The sequence below is a fragment of the Xiphophorus maculatus genome, chromosome 14, assembly GCF_002775205.1.
Source record: "Xiphophorus maculatus strain JP 163 A chromosome 14, X_maculatus-5.0-male, whole genome shotgun sequence".
Lineage (NCBI taxonomy): Eukaryota > Metazoa > Chordata > Actinopteri > Cyprinodontiformes > Poeciliidae > Xiphophorus > Xiphophorus maculatus.
In genome coordinates this window covers 10,704,071-10,719,607 of record NC_036456.1, presented here as the reverse complement: position 1 = coordinate 10,719,607, position 15,537 = coordinate 10,704,071, and positions in this window count along the sequence as shown.

Sequence of the window (15,537 nt, the reverse complement as noted above, 5' to 3'; positions counted from 1 at the left end):
CACTTCCCTTGGTATGAGCTGGTGGCATTAACACATTTTGTAAGTTTATGCGATTTTTGATGTTAGATATGAAGGTAGAATGTCAAGAATGGCTTCATAAAGTGGTTCAATCTTTACTCAAAGCAAGCAGATCAATCAGTGTTGGAATAAAGCATGCATTAGTTTGACCTTTTTGATTCATCTTCAAGTTTTATAACAGAGATCACTGAGATGTATTTAAGAACTGAGCAAGTGTATTTAAGCAAGTGAGTTTGATGTTTTTGTTTATTTTTAAACAAGTGCGGGGCCAGGTTTACTGGCACCACATGTAGAAATATGTATATGAATGCCTAAAAAAAGGCATTCATATAAATTACAAATCTATATCCAAGCAAATTCATAAAAACCACTGTAATGAGCCACAAAATAAAGATAAGACCAAATATAATCAATAAACTGAGCTCCAGTGAATTTCTACCAGTTGCTCCATGACCCTTTCTATGTAAACACTAACTCAACCTCTGCAGCACCAGTTTTGATTTTGACTTGAAAAACCGCATTATTTTGCTTTCTATCATCCAAAACAAGCTTAGAATTTCACAAAGTCTGCTGGACATTTTCAAAAATGTTCAGCAGGAGCTGTTGAAGCATAAGGAGTGGATCTAACAGCATCGTCAGCATAAAGATGGAAACTGGCACATATTAAGACGGCTGATATAGAAAATACAGAGGAGCCCCAGAACAGATCCCTGGGGAACACCTTTAGCTGCACAAACAACACTAGAAGTGACTGATTATTATTACTTCATAATTAAATCAAATGTTTTTGTCCAAAACTGACATGTGCATTAATGCATAAAAAGGTAAGTATAAGGGTCATGACTACTAAATATTCAATTTACCTGAATTGTTCCGTCTTTGTATGAGTTGTTTTGATCGATAGTTAAACTTTGGTCTTCTATTCAACCCTTTTGGTCAGCTGAGCAGGAGCCATGGAGATTTAATTAGCAGAGGTCCAATAAATCCCTCAGGTTGTGGCTCCAGAAACGTGACAATGCTAGTTTCCACTTTTAGCTCACAGTGTCTGATATCACAAGGGCGCTTGAGGCCAGTGGTTCAGGTTTTATTAGATCCCAATACCTGAACTTACGACTCATGTGAAGCTGCATGCTGTTATCTCATAGTAATATTTCAGCCTCCAGCAGACTGGCAGCAGCACTTATCACCTTAGAAGGACAGGAAGGCGCTGCACGCATGCATCAAGGTAGCAAAATTACTACGCAATCACTATCACTTGGCAAAAATCTTTGTGAAAATGTGAACATCGATGAATGAAAAGAAGAAGAGAAAATCCTTGATTTTAGTTGGTAATTTAAGCATTTATTTGAGATTGTCTAATAATTTTAGCTTTTTCTTCTTAGAGGTCATGATGAGTTTAGCTAACTTGAATCCTGATCGGCCTGCAGTTCATCGTCAGACAGCAGATTTAAAATTAGACACATTATTCCACTGAAGCACGCCTGCCCTTCACCCACATCCACAGCTGTAGATCTGGAGGGCGGAGAGCACAAAGAGGCAAAACATCGATCTGGAGACACGATGAATAATCAGTAACACGCACGTTCACCATGATCTCGAAACACAATCTGTGCCTTCTTTGATATGTCCGTACATAAAACGGACATTTCTGCATATTTAGTGGGATTTCCTGTAACAGACCTAGACATAATTGTGACGTGAGGGAAAAGAGCACATTGTTTTTCCTGTTGTTCTTGTTAGTAAAATCCAATTCAACCAAGAGGTTCAGAGTCAAAAAGAGGAAGGATGGGTCAAAGCATATCCCTGTGTTAGAATGTCCTAGTCAAAGCTCAGATCTATGTGTGGTTCCAGCACATCAAATCCTGATTAAATGTGCTGAAGCTTTTGGATTTAACGTCAAAACATGTGAAAAAGTTTAATGAAACGTAAAGGCACTATATCGCTGTTAGCCCAAATTACAGATTTAGCTTTTGTGTCTCAGTTAATGTACTTTAAATCTGACAAATTCCTGCCTTAATGCTGTTATTTTTAGACTAAGTTTAAAAAAAACACTCAACTATAATCATACATAAGACAGTAACAAAGCAGCATGAATGTTGAACAAATGAAAAAATTAATTTTTTTAATCGTCTTTGTGATTTTGACAATAAAAGCTCTTTGTTAAAACACGCTCTCGTCACACTGTTTTCCGAATACGAGTTCTTGTTGTAGCCACACAATATCCATGTGAACATGTTTGGATTGGGGTGAACAAAGCTGTGAAAATGAACGTCTGCACACGGATTAAAAGCTTTTTCAAGTCGCCGTGCAGGAGCGGCTTTCTGAGCCGTGCCTGCTTTCTCTCAAATCGATTCCTTTGATTTCAGACCAGCGGGATCAGACTCAGTCTCAGACATCATTCGGGTAAATTTCCACTGGACTGAACCACTAACTCGCCTGCCCTCAATATTTTCCTAATACAGGCCACTGGGCTTTCTGTGTTTATCACAGAAAGACTCAATAGGTGCAACAAAAAAACAAACAAACAAAAAAAAACCACTTTGTCCCAATCAGCAGCAGCAGAATGACATTAGAGTTTCCTTTGACATTAGAAAACGTAGCAGTGTGTTTTTATTTTTTAACCCCTATTGTTTTTGTTCTTGGGACGAAAGCGGATAAGATAAGATAATTTTTTTCTTCCTTCTGCTGCCTTTCATTTTATTGATTTGTATAATCCAGGGAGTCATTTTTGCCCTCAGTTCAGCTAAATTGGCTAAAACTTGCTTGAGGACACAAACAGGACATTTTGAAAAAAGACAACTTCAAAATTTTACTGGTTATTTAGTATGTTTTAGTTAAGGAAATTCAATGCAAATATTCCAGAAAAGAACTGCATTTTTATATCTATATTTAAAACATTAGTTGTTGTTTTTTTTTTCCTTCAAATTTTTGCCTAACGTTACTAACAGGTGACAGGTTGCAGACCCTTTGCTGTAGCTGATAGTGACTCTGTAGTATTGGTTGATGTAGACAGGTACAGAAACAGATTTGTCTATGTGTTGTAAGGTTATAACAGGCAAATCAAAACTGAACAACTTGGACATTTGCTGCTGATGTTCAACTTAAGTTCGAGTAAACGGTTCCTCAGTCAGAGTCTGGTGTCTCTTGACAGTTTCTATGGTCTTTCAAAGAATAATCATGACGGAAATACTCACTACAGCAGCCATGCTTTTATCAGAAGTGTCTGAAGTGTCTGCTGACACTCGTCTCCATCCTCCCTGTTGCCTCTTCATGATCGATGCCAGGTTACTTAAAATCCTTCTCCTTCAACACCTGGACTCGTTTACCGTTCAAACTCTTGTTCACACACATTAAGGATTGCTTTTCTTTCTCTAATTGGGGTTTTTGTACCTATTTCACTTTATTTCTGATGATATTATAATTATAATAACTTTAGTTACATCTAAAAATAAATTATTGTGCAAATTAAATAAATCTCTTGAACGTTTTTTTTTACTGTACAATACTTTCTGGAAATGTTTTACATTTTCTTTTGCTGCAACTTTACAAACCAACGTAACTCTTATCATTTGCATTATGTGCTGGAATCTCACAGTCGTTCTAGTCGACTTTAGATAGATTTCGCAAAACGGGGTGGAATAGTTTGCTGTCATTTCCTACCCAAAACAGTCTGGCAGGAAGCAAACAAAAAAACTGCCAAAGCACAAAACAGAGACGGAGCGAAATGACCCGCATCCGTCAGCCCACATTCAGGAGCTTCAGCGAAATCCAGTTGATGTCGAGGCAGTTTGCAGAATTTCACAGCTCCCCCTGATTGTACTCGGCAGTAACCTGCCGGGCTGTTCTGACGATATTTAGAGAAGCAGGAACTGACTAATTTATCTCTCGAAACCGTAAAGTTCACAACGTGTTCCTACTTTTTTGCGAAACCTAAAAACTAGTCTCCGTTTAAGAAAGAATAAGTACCAGACTAACCTCCTGGTTCAACTTTAATAAGTTTTACGCTGACGGGAAATATGTTCATGTAAACTCAGAAACCTTATTCTCCTGTAATCAACAGGATGATTGTAAATATATGGACACACACCATGGTTCTGACCAACAGCTAATTGTTACAATGACAGTCATGCTGATGTTCTGTTTGTGGTTAAACAGAAAAGAAAAAAAAGCTTCACAGCACTGAAAGCGTCATCCTATCCTAACAAGGATGGGCTTCCACTGATTCTTACAGACGTCTTCCTCTTACATTTTATTATTATCAGCTTTGTGAAAATGTTTAAAATTTCTACCTTTCTGCTGCCCCAGTTTATTTCAGAGCTTTCACACATTAAAAACCTGATCAGGGTCAAGTTATTGCACTTAATTTAGACCTTTGACCTCACTAAACGATCACTAGGTTAAACTTTGATAATCAAGCTCTTCAAAACAACATGTCTGGATTTTTATGAAAAACATTTAAAAAAAACTATAGGAAAGTTCACACAGTTGCAGCTATTTATAAGGTTCTTTCAGATCACATGGAGGCAAAACAATGCGGAGCATGCAGGAGGAAGCATGCAGGTCGGCGGCACATGGCGAAAGCTGAATGGAGGGAAGGAGGGAGGGAGAGAAAGCAGGCGTGCCCATTCAGCATGCTCCGGGGATTACAGCAGCCTATTTAGAGTTCAGCGCCACGGAAGCTTCCCCCCACGCTAAGAGGACAGGAGGCAGATCCCCGGGACGTGCAGGACGTGGCGGAGCCGCTTAACGCTCTGGAGGGTTTTTAATTTAGACAGGGAAGGCAGAGGAGAAGGACTGATCAGAGCTGGAAAACCCACCAAATATTTTTCATTAAACAGACCAGGTAGGAAAAGCAACTTCCTTTGGATTTGTAATTAAAAAACACCTTTCAGCATCACCTTTTCAGCGTAAAATAAGTACAATAGTTGTGGCGCCGATTGTTACAAAACTGATGTTGTGTTTGCAGCAATAGGAGGTTATGCACTGATTAGTTTCTAAGAAGAAAGGAGGTGTGTCAGAGCCGCTTTTGTACTCTTTTATCGAAAACTCTCTTGTCGAGCTTCATTCTTTACACCTGAATCAGTCACTTATTATTCCAGTTAACTGTCTGCAGGTGATACTGACCTTTTTCATAGATGTTTAGCCCTCCCTGCGCTGTCACACTGAGGCAGCACCGCTCTCTCTTAGACAAGCAATCATGAAAGCTGAAAATGCAAACACAGACACGTATTGCAGTGTTTATTCGTGCAGGTGACGAGATTACTGAAACAGTGTTTGATGAACGAGCGCTCACACTTTCCCAAGTTTTATCCAGAGCAGAGAACAACCTCTTAAAATCCATCAAAATGGACCAGAAGGAGGCGAATGATTTCATTAAAGACAACCTTAAATGTTTGAAACGCCGAGTCTTGATGTAACTGATGAGGCTTTGTTGCTGTTTTACTTGTGCCGCTTAAGTAAATGTGTTACATCACTATGAGTAAGTACTGACAAAAAGAAACTGTATGCAGATTAGAAAGGAGGGATTTGGAAAGAGGAAGAATTTCCTTCTTTTGATTATGTCAGAAAAGTGTGCTCCATCCAGGCATTGTTATATATATTCATCAAACACTTTCTTTCACTTACAAAACAATTGACAGATCTCTTGCTCTAACTGTATCTCTTTGGTAGAAATGATAGTTTATAGGGTCTTTAGATGATATTAATGTAAATAAATAAGAAAGCAGGACAGTTGGTCTGAAGCATAAGCAAATGAAGGTGCTGCCTGAGGCCTCCAGGCCAGCAGGGGGCCTAAACGAGCATCAAATCCCAAAGGATTTGCTAATTGTTGAGGTGTTTACCATTATCAGAACTAGCTAATAAGGTTCCTTGTTGTTGTTTTCATATTTAAAATGGTTGGTCATAAGTAGATATCGTGAGCGCCAACGATTTAGTGTGATGCCATTCCTTCAACTGGAATTTGAAAATTCTGCTTTTCCGGTTTTAAAATCTATCATAAACGTCACATGTGTCGTTTCCTAATCATATACTTTTAGATAACGCTGCTCTTCACTTTTTAAATTTGTTTTCATTTTAAAAACTTGAGAAATGAATCAGCTGTTACCATACAAATGTATATATTTATAGCGTAAACGTCATGTTGACAGTCAAAATTATTTTCAAGTTGTTCAATAATTTATTTTTGCGTGTGTCTGTCATGGAGTCGTGTGTTTTCCAGAATGTAGCTGCTGCTGCTGCTGCTAAAAACGGTATTAAAATTTGGATTTTGCTACTTGCAACAACTTTTAGGCAACTGCCCAGGTCAGCATGAATAAGGGGTAGAAAATAAATGAAAAAACATATTAAAACAGTAACTTGTGCCACAAACAGGTTTACTGTTGCTTTTATGAGCAATACAGCCATAAAAGAATAGAAAAGTGTGGACTTTTCCCTCATTTCAGTTGCTTTGCGGCTGCAGATAACTGTCACCTGCAAACACAACCTTTTATTTTGGCAATTTCTGTTTAATACTTTGAATTTAATGTGTATTTAAGAATTCACTAGTGAACTAAAATTGCACTTAAAGCAGAAAGCTTTTATATTTAAGCTTGGGTAATTTATAGGAAATGTTTGTGGCAATGTTGTGGCTAATCTGTGTCATATGGCCGCTCAAATACTTTGTTCAACTTTGGGCTTATGTCACTTTGTGCTGGTTCTGCTGCTGTGGATAAATGATAGAAATGAACACATTTTAATCCTTTCTAAATGAAAGGATAAAAAAAGCATTTTTTCAACATGTTTTAGGCCTTATAAATTAAGAGATGTACAAAGCAGAGCGGATCTTTACCAGAACAGGTTTTCAGCTGGAAAAGCTTTTCTTAAAATATAAAAAAGCTATGATGCCGTGAAGAACAGCCCTCACTGGTCACAGAGTGGAAAAGACTCAAATTTATCTAACTTCGCCTGTATAAAAATGCAGTCAGAGGAAGAACTGAAGGTATTTCTCCACATGGTTTGCTTTGTCTGCAAAAGAGTGAGAGAGAGCAACACTTCGAGCACAAAACCACAAGACTGAATGTATTCAGTCTTTCAGTTTCTGAATGTCTTTCAGAAATTTTGTTAAATAATTCATGACTGCTCACAGAAGACTTTAAAGAGATCGTTTGAATTAAGTTCTTATATCTTATTTTCCTACAGTTGTTAAAGGGAAATCAAAATCGGCTGCAATCCTTATCGCTAAGTTTTATATATATATAAAAACAACAGAGATTGAAAATTTAATAAGAATATCTTTGAACAGACACACCACTCGCTGTTCATGCAGACATTTGGAAACGGTTGGACGGTAATTGTTGCAGACAGGTTGAACTGAAAGTGACTGAATTGCTCGAGTGAACACCTCCACAGACGTGCAAAAACATGTTATTAAAACGATGAAAACCTGTTTCGATACATTGGAACAGATCACAATCAGGCCTCCAGCATCGAGTGTCGCCGCTGCTGAATGAAAACGGAAAACCACATTTTAAGTCCAAGCATTAATATTCTTCACTCTAATCTCTCCCATCCTCTACCACCGGCCTGTTTTGTGTTTTTTCTTCACAACTTCTCTTTTCCCCCTGCCCCTCTGTGGCCAGTGTGCAGGTCTACGTGTTTGCCATCTGAGGTTATTTTTCCCCCCCAACATCCCAGCTCTGCGTTTGCTGCCAGACCCTGACAGCCAATCCGGATCTGTGCCCAAAAATTCCTCACCACTGACCAGGGCCTTAATGTTCTGGGTGTTTGTGTGCAGAAAAATACTAACTCGGTATTGCCCCCATTTTGTTTTTTTCTTTCGTCTTTTAAAACAAGTGCTACACTTTCTGAGCCCCTTGTTTCTTGGGTAGGATGTATAAATCCAGCTAAACAGAAAGGACTCGCTGTCTGTAAGACGTCTAACGTTACAGAGCCACACCTGTGTGACACAGAGAGGAGGGAGGAGAAAGTGAGGACGAAATGCAGCTTTTTACAGCTGAAGATGACATAAGTTTCTTAAGTTTATTGGTAAAGTCTCAGCAGCAGCAGAGTCTGTGTACGCTGTCACGTCTCCAATGGAACCGCCTCACTGAGTCAAGCACTAGGAAAAAAAAGCAAAAAAAAAAAAAGCACACCGCTCTCCTTCATGTTGCAATCACACTTTAGTGTTTGTCATTAGATATCCAAATCTGTCCCTCTGTGAACAATGGGGCTCAGGGGATTAACACACTCGAAGGTTTTCCCACAGACCAGCGCTGAGGTGGGCATTTTATTTCAGAGAGGCCTGGGAGAGCTCAAATGAATCCTCCAGGCATCTGAATCGACCTTTATGCTTTCTATTTGTGACTGTAAAAAGACCTGAAGGCTTTATTTGCAATTCCCCTAGATCACCAGGTGTTTGTGGTGTGAAATGTGTTAAGAAATCGCACCTTGGCAACACAACTCTCTGAACCGCATTCGCGCTTCAACTCGTAAAATCAACTTTAGTGATTTGCTCGACGTCGTACCCAGCACTGTCACTGTCGGTTCAGATTAGTAACGTATAGTCGTCTACGATAGTCTACAACATTTTAAAGACAGACTGAAATTCAGATCTCAGATTGATCCGAGTTATTAGACAGTACAGTTAAATGGGTCAAAGTTAGCTGATTGCAGGGAGTCTTTGGCTTTGCAGCAATTCCTCATGCAGAGCAACCATGGGAAGGCAATTTCATCCTTTTAAGAGGAAGAAGAGAACCACACGAACACCTTTCTGTGTCCACATGGTTGACAGCAGCAGCAGCTTCGTCGGTGGAGCAGCTAAACTGATAAACTCTGAGTCAGTGGAACAAGAAGTAAGATAAAAACTGGGACCATCTCAGGAGAACGTGACATCAGAAACACAACAAACCGTATCTTTCCCTAGGTTTTGTGCACTTTGAGACCTTGTTGGACTTTTGAGTTTGGAGTTGAAGAGAAAACTTCAGGAGCTGTTCCTTTTGATGTTTGTAACCTGTAACCTAGAAGCGTCGCTCACGCTACAAAAAGACATAATTACACAACTTCCTTAACGCCTCGTGTTACCTTATGCCTCTTGTACTCAGATTGGGCTCCTTTGTTGTTAATAAACTGAAGCAATAGCTGAAAATTAGTGTTTTGAACAGGGAGGATGAGTTTGTAGGCAAGGCACTTTGCCAATGTTAAAAATGTTACAGTACTCTGGGCTTTTTAGGATGCTGACTGTTCATAAATATCACATACAACCACATGAAATCATTTTGAAAAATGCATCATTGAAACTCCTAGAAGAATAAATCTAAAAATATAGACTGGATCCGTTTATATTTAAGTTTTGGATCACTAGGACACATTCTGCGTCAAACGCTTTCAGTTTTATGGCCTCATCAAACAGTTAACAGTGATTTATTAGAGGAGTACTGACAACTCTGACAATCATCCAGTCCTTGCAGACCGTAAAAAGAAACTGTAATCGTCTCTCTGGTCCCTGCGCTCCATTTTTAATGACCCATTTGTTAACCTAATTAGACTAAAATTAAAAAAAGACACTTTGTGTCTCCAGGCGAAAGACTCCATCGTCTTCAGTCCGATGAATTGTTCAGAAATGGTCTGACTTGTGTTGGTCCGGTAGAAGAAACTATCCTGACTGAATGGTGCAAAACTAAACGCTAAAAAAAAGAGAGAAAGCCTGTATGAATAAAATAAGCTGGTTGGGAAGAAATTTGTTTTCCTGCAGATATCTGGACTTGTCCGCCTGTTTTAGCTGGGACATGTTTGCATCACAGTAACAGTCGGCTGCGGTGTAAATCCACAGCCGACTGTTACTGGGCAGCTGATCCGTTCCTTGAAGTGCATTAGAGCTCTGACGTCCCTTCGCCAGGATTAGGGAGCGGGAGGGACGGCGGCGGTGATGGCACAGTAAACAGCGACTGAGTGGCGGGTTGCTGGGCCACACTGCCATTCAGTGATACTGTCAGCCCACATTAAGCCGCCGTGGCTCTAAAGTGCAGCATCATAATCCCATTAAACTGTGACCAGGTGACGAGACGGGGAACTGCGAGCCGAGCTGCAGGCGGATAAACCTGCTTTATCAAGAGCTGGAGAGGAAGTGAAAGGCACTGTCGGGGTTCTGGTTATTCGTTTTATATATTTACATTTGTTCATTCCTGTCTGCCTGCAGACGGCGCGGCCATGGGCGTGAAGATGCTGCAGTGCTTTCCTTTCTACAGACGGTGCAAAGAGCGCTGCAAGAGCAGGGAGGCCCACCCGGCAGCAGGTGGGAAAACTGTTGCCATTTTGTCAGGTTAATACAAACTTCTTTGTTGGGATTTCACATGGCTGCCACAACTTAAACAGCAGTAGTAGTAAGTAGGGGCGAGGATATGGACTTTTATGTTTTATCGTGATATTTTGTGGTGCTATTGCGGTGACTGTAAAAGTGAAGATAAGAATTATTTATTGCAACCTTTTCAGGGAATAGTGTAGATACCACTTACTGCTAAATTGTGGTGGTGAAGTGGGGATGGTTATCTTGATGCAGGGAAACGAAAACTAGCCAGAGTTGAGATGAATGGAGGACAATCCTGTCAGAAGCAGCAAAAGACATTTTTCAGCTGAGAAAGAGGAACAACAGAATGGGTTTACATGCGTATTAAAAACACGTTAATGGATTCAAAAAGAACATGTGAAAATATTTGAAAAACGATCACTGATGCTGTCCAATCAGTTTGACTGAGCTTCAGCTATTTCGCTATAGGAGTGGGCAAAAGTTTCAGTCTCTAAGACAGAGGCGCTTCTACAAAGTATGAAAATGTATGCAACACTTTTCAAATCATTGATAGGATCGTTTCAAAGCATTATGGCATTTTTTTTTTATCACATATGTGACGGTACCTATGCTATCCCGATTGGCAACTTGAATTTTAAGATAACTAATTTAATAATACTATAAAGTTACCTTTAAGGCGCACAGGCCCGCTACATATGAGGCACGAGACAATTCCACTCAGTCCAATCAGTTTATTATTTCAATCTTCTAGTCAGAAATATATTAGTTTAAAATCACTCACACATTAAAAGGACATTTACGGCTCAGCTCGAAGCTGGCAGGGACCTACGAAGGAAACACAGCAAACCAAATAAAAGAAAATCGTGCACCAAACCAAAGAAAATACCACCACCCAGAAAGTCCACCACGAGCTGGCCGTTCCTGTCAACAAAAGAAAAGACATTCAAATTACATACATTTCTTGGTTATACAGTTCAGTCCTCACAAATCAAGCAATAGCAGTCCAAGTTAGGAGTCCGTCCTGAGACGAACCGCCGCGCCACAGCAAACGCCAGCCAGAGCGATCAGGACGAGCTGGCCATAAACCAGCCTGAATCAGCCACACTGGACGAGAGTCAAAAGCCAGCTTACGCCGACCAGGACAGCGGGTATGAAGCCGACAACCAGGGCGACGGGCAGGCCGCCGTCAGCCGACGACGAATAACCAGGTCACAGGCGGACGGACCGTCCACCAGGGACAACAGAGTACGGGCAAGCAGCCGGCCAAAGACAAACAGCAGCGTCTATCAAACATACATGTCAAAAATAGAATCTGGAAGCATACGTAAAATGAGCTTTCGCTTACCACTGAGCTTGATGCGTTATGCCTCTGGCAGGGAGAAGAAGCAGTCAGCTGGTACAAGTCACCTAGATGTTACAAGTAAAGCTGAGCTAAAGCTAGACTTACAGATATTAAAGGTGTGAGAAACTTCTTACCAGAAGAAGGCTTGAACAGCAATTAATGTATTAAGCGCGTCAGTCGTATAGCGCCAGTAAACAGTCAAGTCTGAACCGGAAGGAGAACGTGTTGTCTACCAGGTGAGGGAGGGCCCTTTATATACAGACAGCGCTACAACCAATTAAAGTCAGGCACTTGTGTGGTGCGTTCAGGGCCCACAGGGCATACTGCCACATTCCACCCCCCCAAACTGCATCGACGTCCCGACGATGATCCAACTTAACACCAAGGTCGAAATACCGCAAACATGGTACTGGATGAAGGTGTTTCTCTTACTGCTGGCCTTGGAAGATGATGGAGATTATGATGCTGGCCAGCAGTTGATCGTACGGATTTACGCACCGACACCCCGCTGGGACCAGACTCTGCAGCTGGTACAACTGGTAATGAGGTAGGTTGATTTGTGGCCACGCTAGGAGCCACAGCAGATCCTGAAGCCCTAGGAACCGCATCAGAAACCACAGCAGCAGGTGGTGCAGATGTTACTTGCTCCTCAGGCCATGGCCTCAAGAACAAATCACCCTCAAATGACAGCTCACCATCTGAAATGGAATAATGTTCAGGAGATGCAACTTCAACAGAAACTGGAATAGGTGCATCAGCACCAATTAAAACCTTCAGCAAAGAGCGATGTACCCTTCTTACCCTGGTCTGGTCATGAACTGGTGCCACTGAATACACTACCCCACCCTCTCTTGGGACTTGAACAACTATGTGTTTCACTGAACTCCACAAATCCTGAGTTTTCTGACGACCTTTACTCCCCAGATTTCGGATCAACACAAGCTGGCCCTCCTTAAGAGGAGCTTCTCTGATGTTTTTATCATGATTAGCTTTTCTGCGTCCTGCAGAAGTCCTCAGTTTTTCTCTAGCACCCTCAAATGCTATTTGCAGGCGGGTCTGATGTTCTTTGACCCACTCATGAACAGTTCCAGCAACTGGATTTTGAACTCTTCCCAACAAGAAATCAACTGGAAGACGTGGTTCTTGACCAAATATCAGGAAAAATGGTGACTCACCAGTTGATTGATGAGGAGTGGTGTTATATGCATAAAGCAACTGGGGCAAACAAACAGTCCAGTTTCGTTTCCGGGACGTGGGCAAAGTTCTCAACAGGTTGTGAAGCGTCCTGTTAAAACGTTCACATTGACCGTTACCAGCTGGATGGTAAGGCGTGGTACGAGATTTAATGATACCGTATAGACTGCAAAGCTGTTGGATCAAATTGCTTTCAAAGCTGCGGCCCTGGTCTGAATGGATGCGTGCTGGTACTCCAAATTTTGCAAACCATTCCGTGACCAGGACCTGCGCTACAGTGGAAGCGCGCTGATCCCTGGTTGGGACAGCCAAGGTATACTTGGAAAAAACATCGGTCATTACCAGTACATTCTCTAGCCCAGATGGAGTTGGCTCTAACAAAGTAAAATCCATTGCCAGAATTTCATTTGGTTTCGATGCAAGCAAATGGCCCAAGAAACCACGAGCAGGTGGCTGGCTATCTTTGGCAACCTGGCACCGCTCGCAGATTTTACACCAGTCTGCTACCTCTTGTGACATACCTGGCCAATAACAGCGAGACCGTAGGAACGCTAAAGTCCGATCCACTCCCTGGTGTCCATGTTCCTGATGGACCTGAGTCAGTACGTCCTTTATCAGGGCCTTTGGCAGGAGAAGTTGGTACACTGCCCCACCACCATCGGAACGAAACACCTGCCGATATATTAGGCCATCCAACTCAGTCAGGCGATCCCACTGGCTGAGCAATGCAAGAGCAGATTGTGAAAGCCCTTGCCGCTCAGTACGGTTTGGCCGCTCTTTTCTCTGCCAGAAGGAAAGAACCTCTTGAAGAGCTGGATCAGCCTGCTGGAGAACACGGAGATCACCAGGGTCAAAAGAGGGAAAGACAGTCACAGAAGACTGGAAGATCTGTATTTGCTCACTTTTCACAGCTTGCTGTAGTGGCTGAGGCACAAGAGTACCTGAACCCAAAGAAGTCACTTCCGGGGGAGCCGGCCAAGGCCGGCGAGACAAAGCATCAGCATTTTGATTGGACTTAGCAGGCCTGTATTTTAACTCAAAGTTAAAGGAAGCAAGCTGGGCTGCCCAGCGCTGCTCTACTGCTCCAAGCTTGGCCGAGTCCAAATGGCTCAGAGGATTGTTGTCTGTATAGACAATACACCTGTGGCCCAAAAGGTAATCTCTAAATTTTTCTGTCATTGCCCATTTCAGGCCCAACAGCTCCAATTTCATTGAGCTGTAATTTGACATATTTCGCTCGCTAGGTCTTAACCCACGGCTAGCAAAAGCAATGGGTCTTATCTTACCACCTTGCTCTTGTGACAAAACTGCGCCCAACCCACTGTGACTTGCGTCCACCTCTAAAATGAAAGGGAGGGAAAAATCTGCATAAGCAAGGACTGGAGTAGAAGTGAGCTTGGCTTTAAGAGCCTCAAAACTCTGTTGACACTCCTCAGTCCAGGCCCCAACAATACTCTGGGTAGCCTTCCTTTTAGGCCCTTTACTAGTTAGCTCTGCTGCTCTACGATGCAAGGGGGCAGCCATCTTAGCAAAACCTTCTACAAACCTACGGTAGTAGCTAGCGAATCCCAAAAAGGAACGCAACTCAGTGGCTGTGGTGGGCACAGGCCAATTTGCTACCACCTTGATTTTAGCAGGGTCAGTGGCCACTCCCTGGTCAGAAATTACATGACCCAGGTAGTGCACCTCCTTCTGGAAAAAGTGGCATTTGCTCAGTTTGGCTTTAAGGCCCTCCTTCTGCAGCCGTCCCAACACCACATCCAGCCTCTCAAGATGTTGCTGTATAGAGGATGAAAACACAACAATGTCATCTAAATACAGTAAAAGGGATTGGCATTGCTGGTCACCAAAAATGCGCTGCATTAAGCGTTGGAACGTGCTCGGGGCATTGCATAGGCCGAAAGGCATGCGATTCCACTCAAAAAGCCCGAAAGGTGTACAAAAAGCGGTTTTATGGCGATCACTTGCTGTGACAGGAACCTGATTATAACCACTAGCCAAGTCCATAGTGGAAAACCACTGGGCCCCTGTCAAAGCATCAAGGGACTCCTCAATGCGAGGGAGTGGAAAAGCATCCTTCCGTGTCTTGATGTTAAGTTGACGATAATCAACACAAAGCCTGATGCTACCATCCTTTTTGCGCACAAGCACAATTGGTGATGCATAGGGGCTGGAGCTTTCCCTAATGACATTTGCTGCCAAAAGCTGATTTATGTGGTCCTTCACAAGTTCATACTCTGATGGAGGAATTCGACGGTAACGCTGCCGAACGGGAGCGTCATCAAGAAGGGGAATGTCATGACTGATCAGGTTGGTGCAACCCAAGTCCTGATCATTAGTGGCAAACACCGAAGTGTATTTACCCAAAAGTGCTCTCACCCGACCCTGTTCCTCCGCAGGCAAAGATGATAAATCAATTGCCTCGATCCCATCTGCAGCAGGAGCAGCCGCTGTTTGGGAAGACACATTCACAAATAATGGGACTTCAGTTACACCCGCTGGAAGACTCACCACACTAACACTATTTAAAGTTCCCACAGTGGTACGAGGGTAAAGCAACACATCCGTGTGGCCCACATTTACCACTGGAACATAAGCAGTGCCCCGGACAACCTGAACTAGCGCAGGGGATGCTAACAAACCAGCTGGTAAGCCAGATTCCGATGGTTCAAACAAGACAGTAGTGCCTGAGTATTTCTCACAG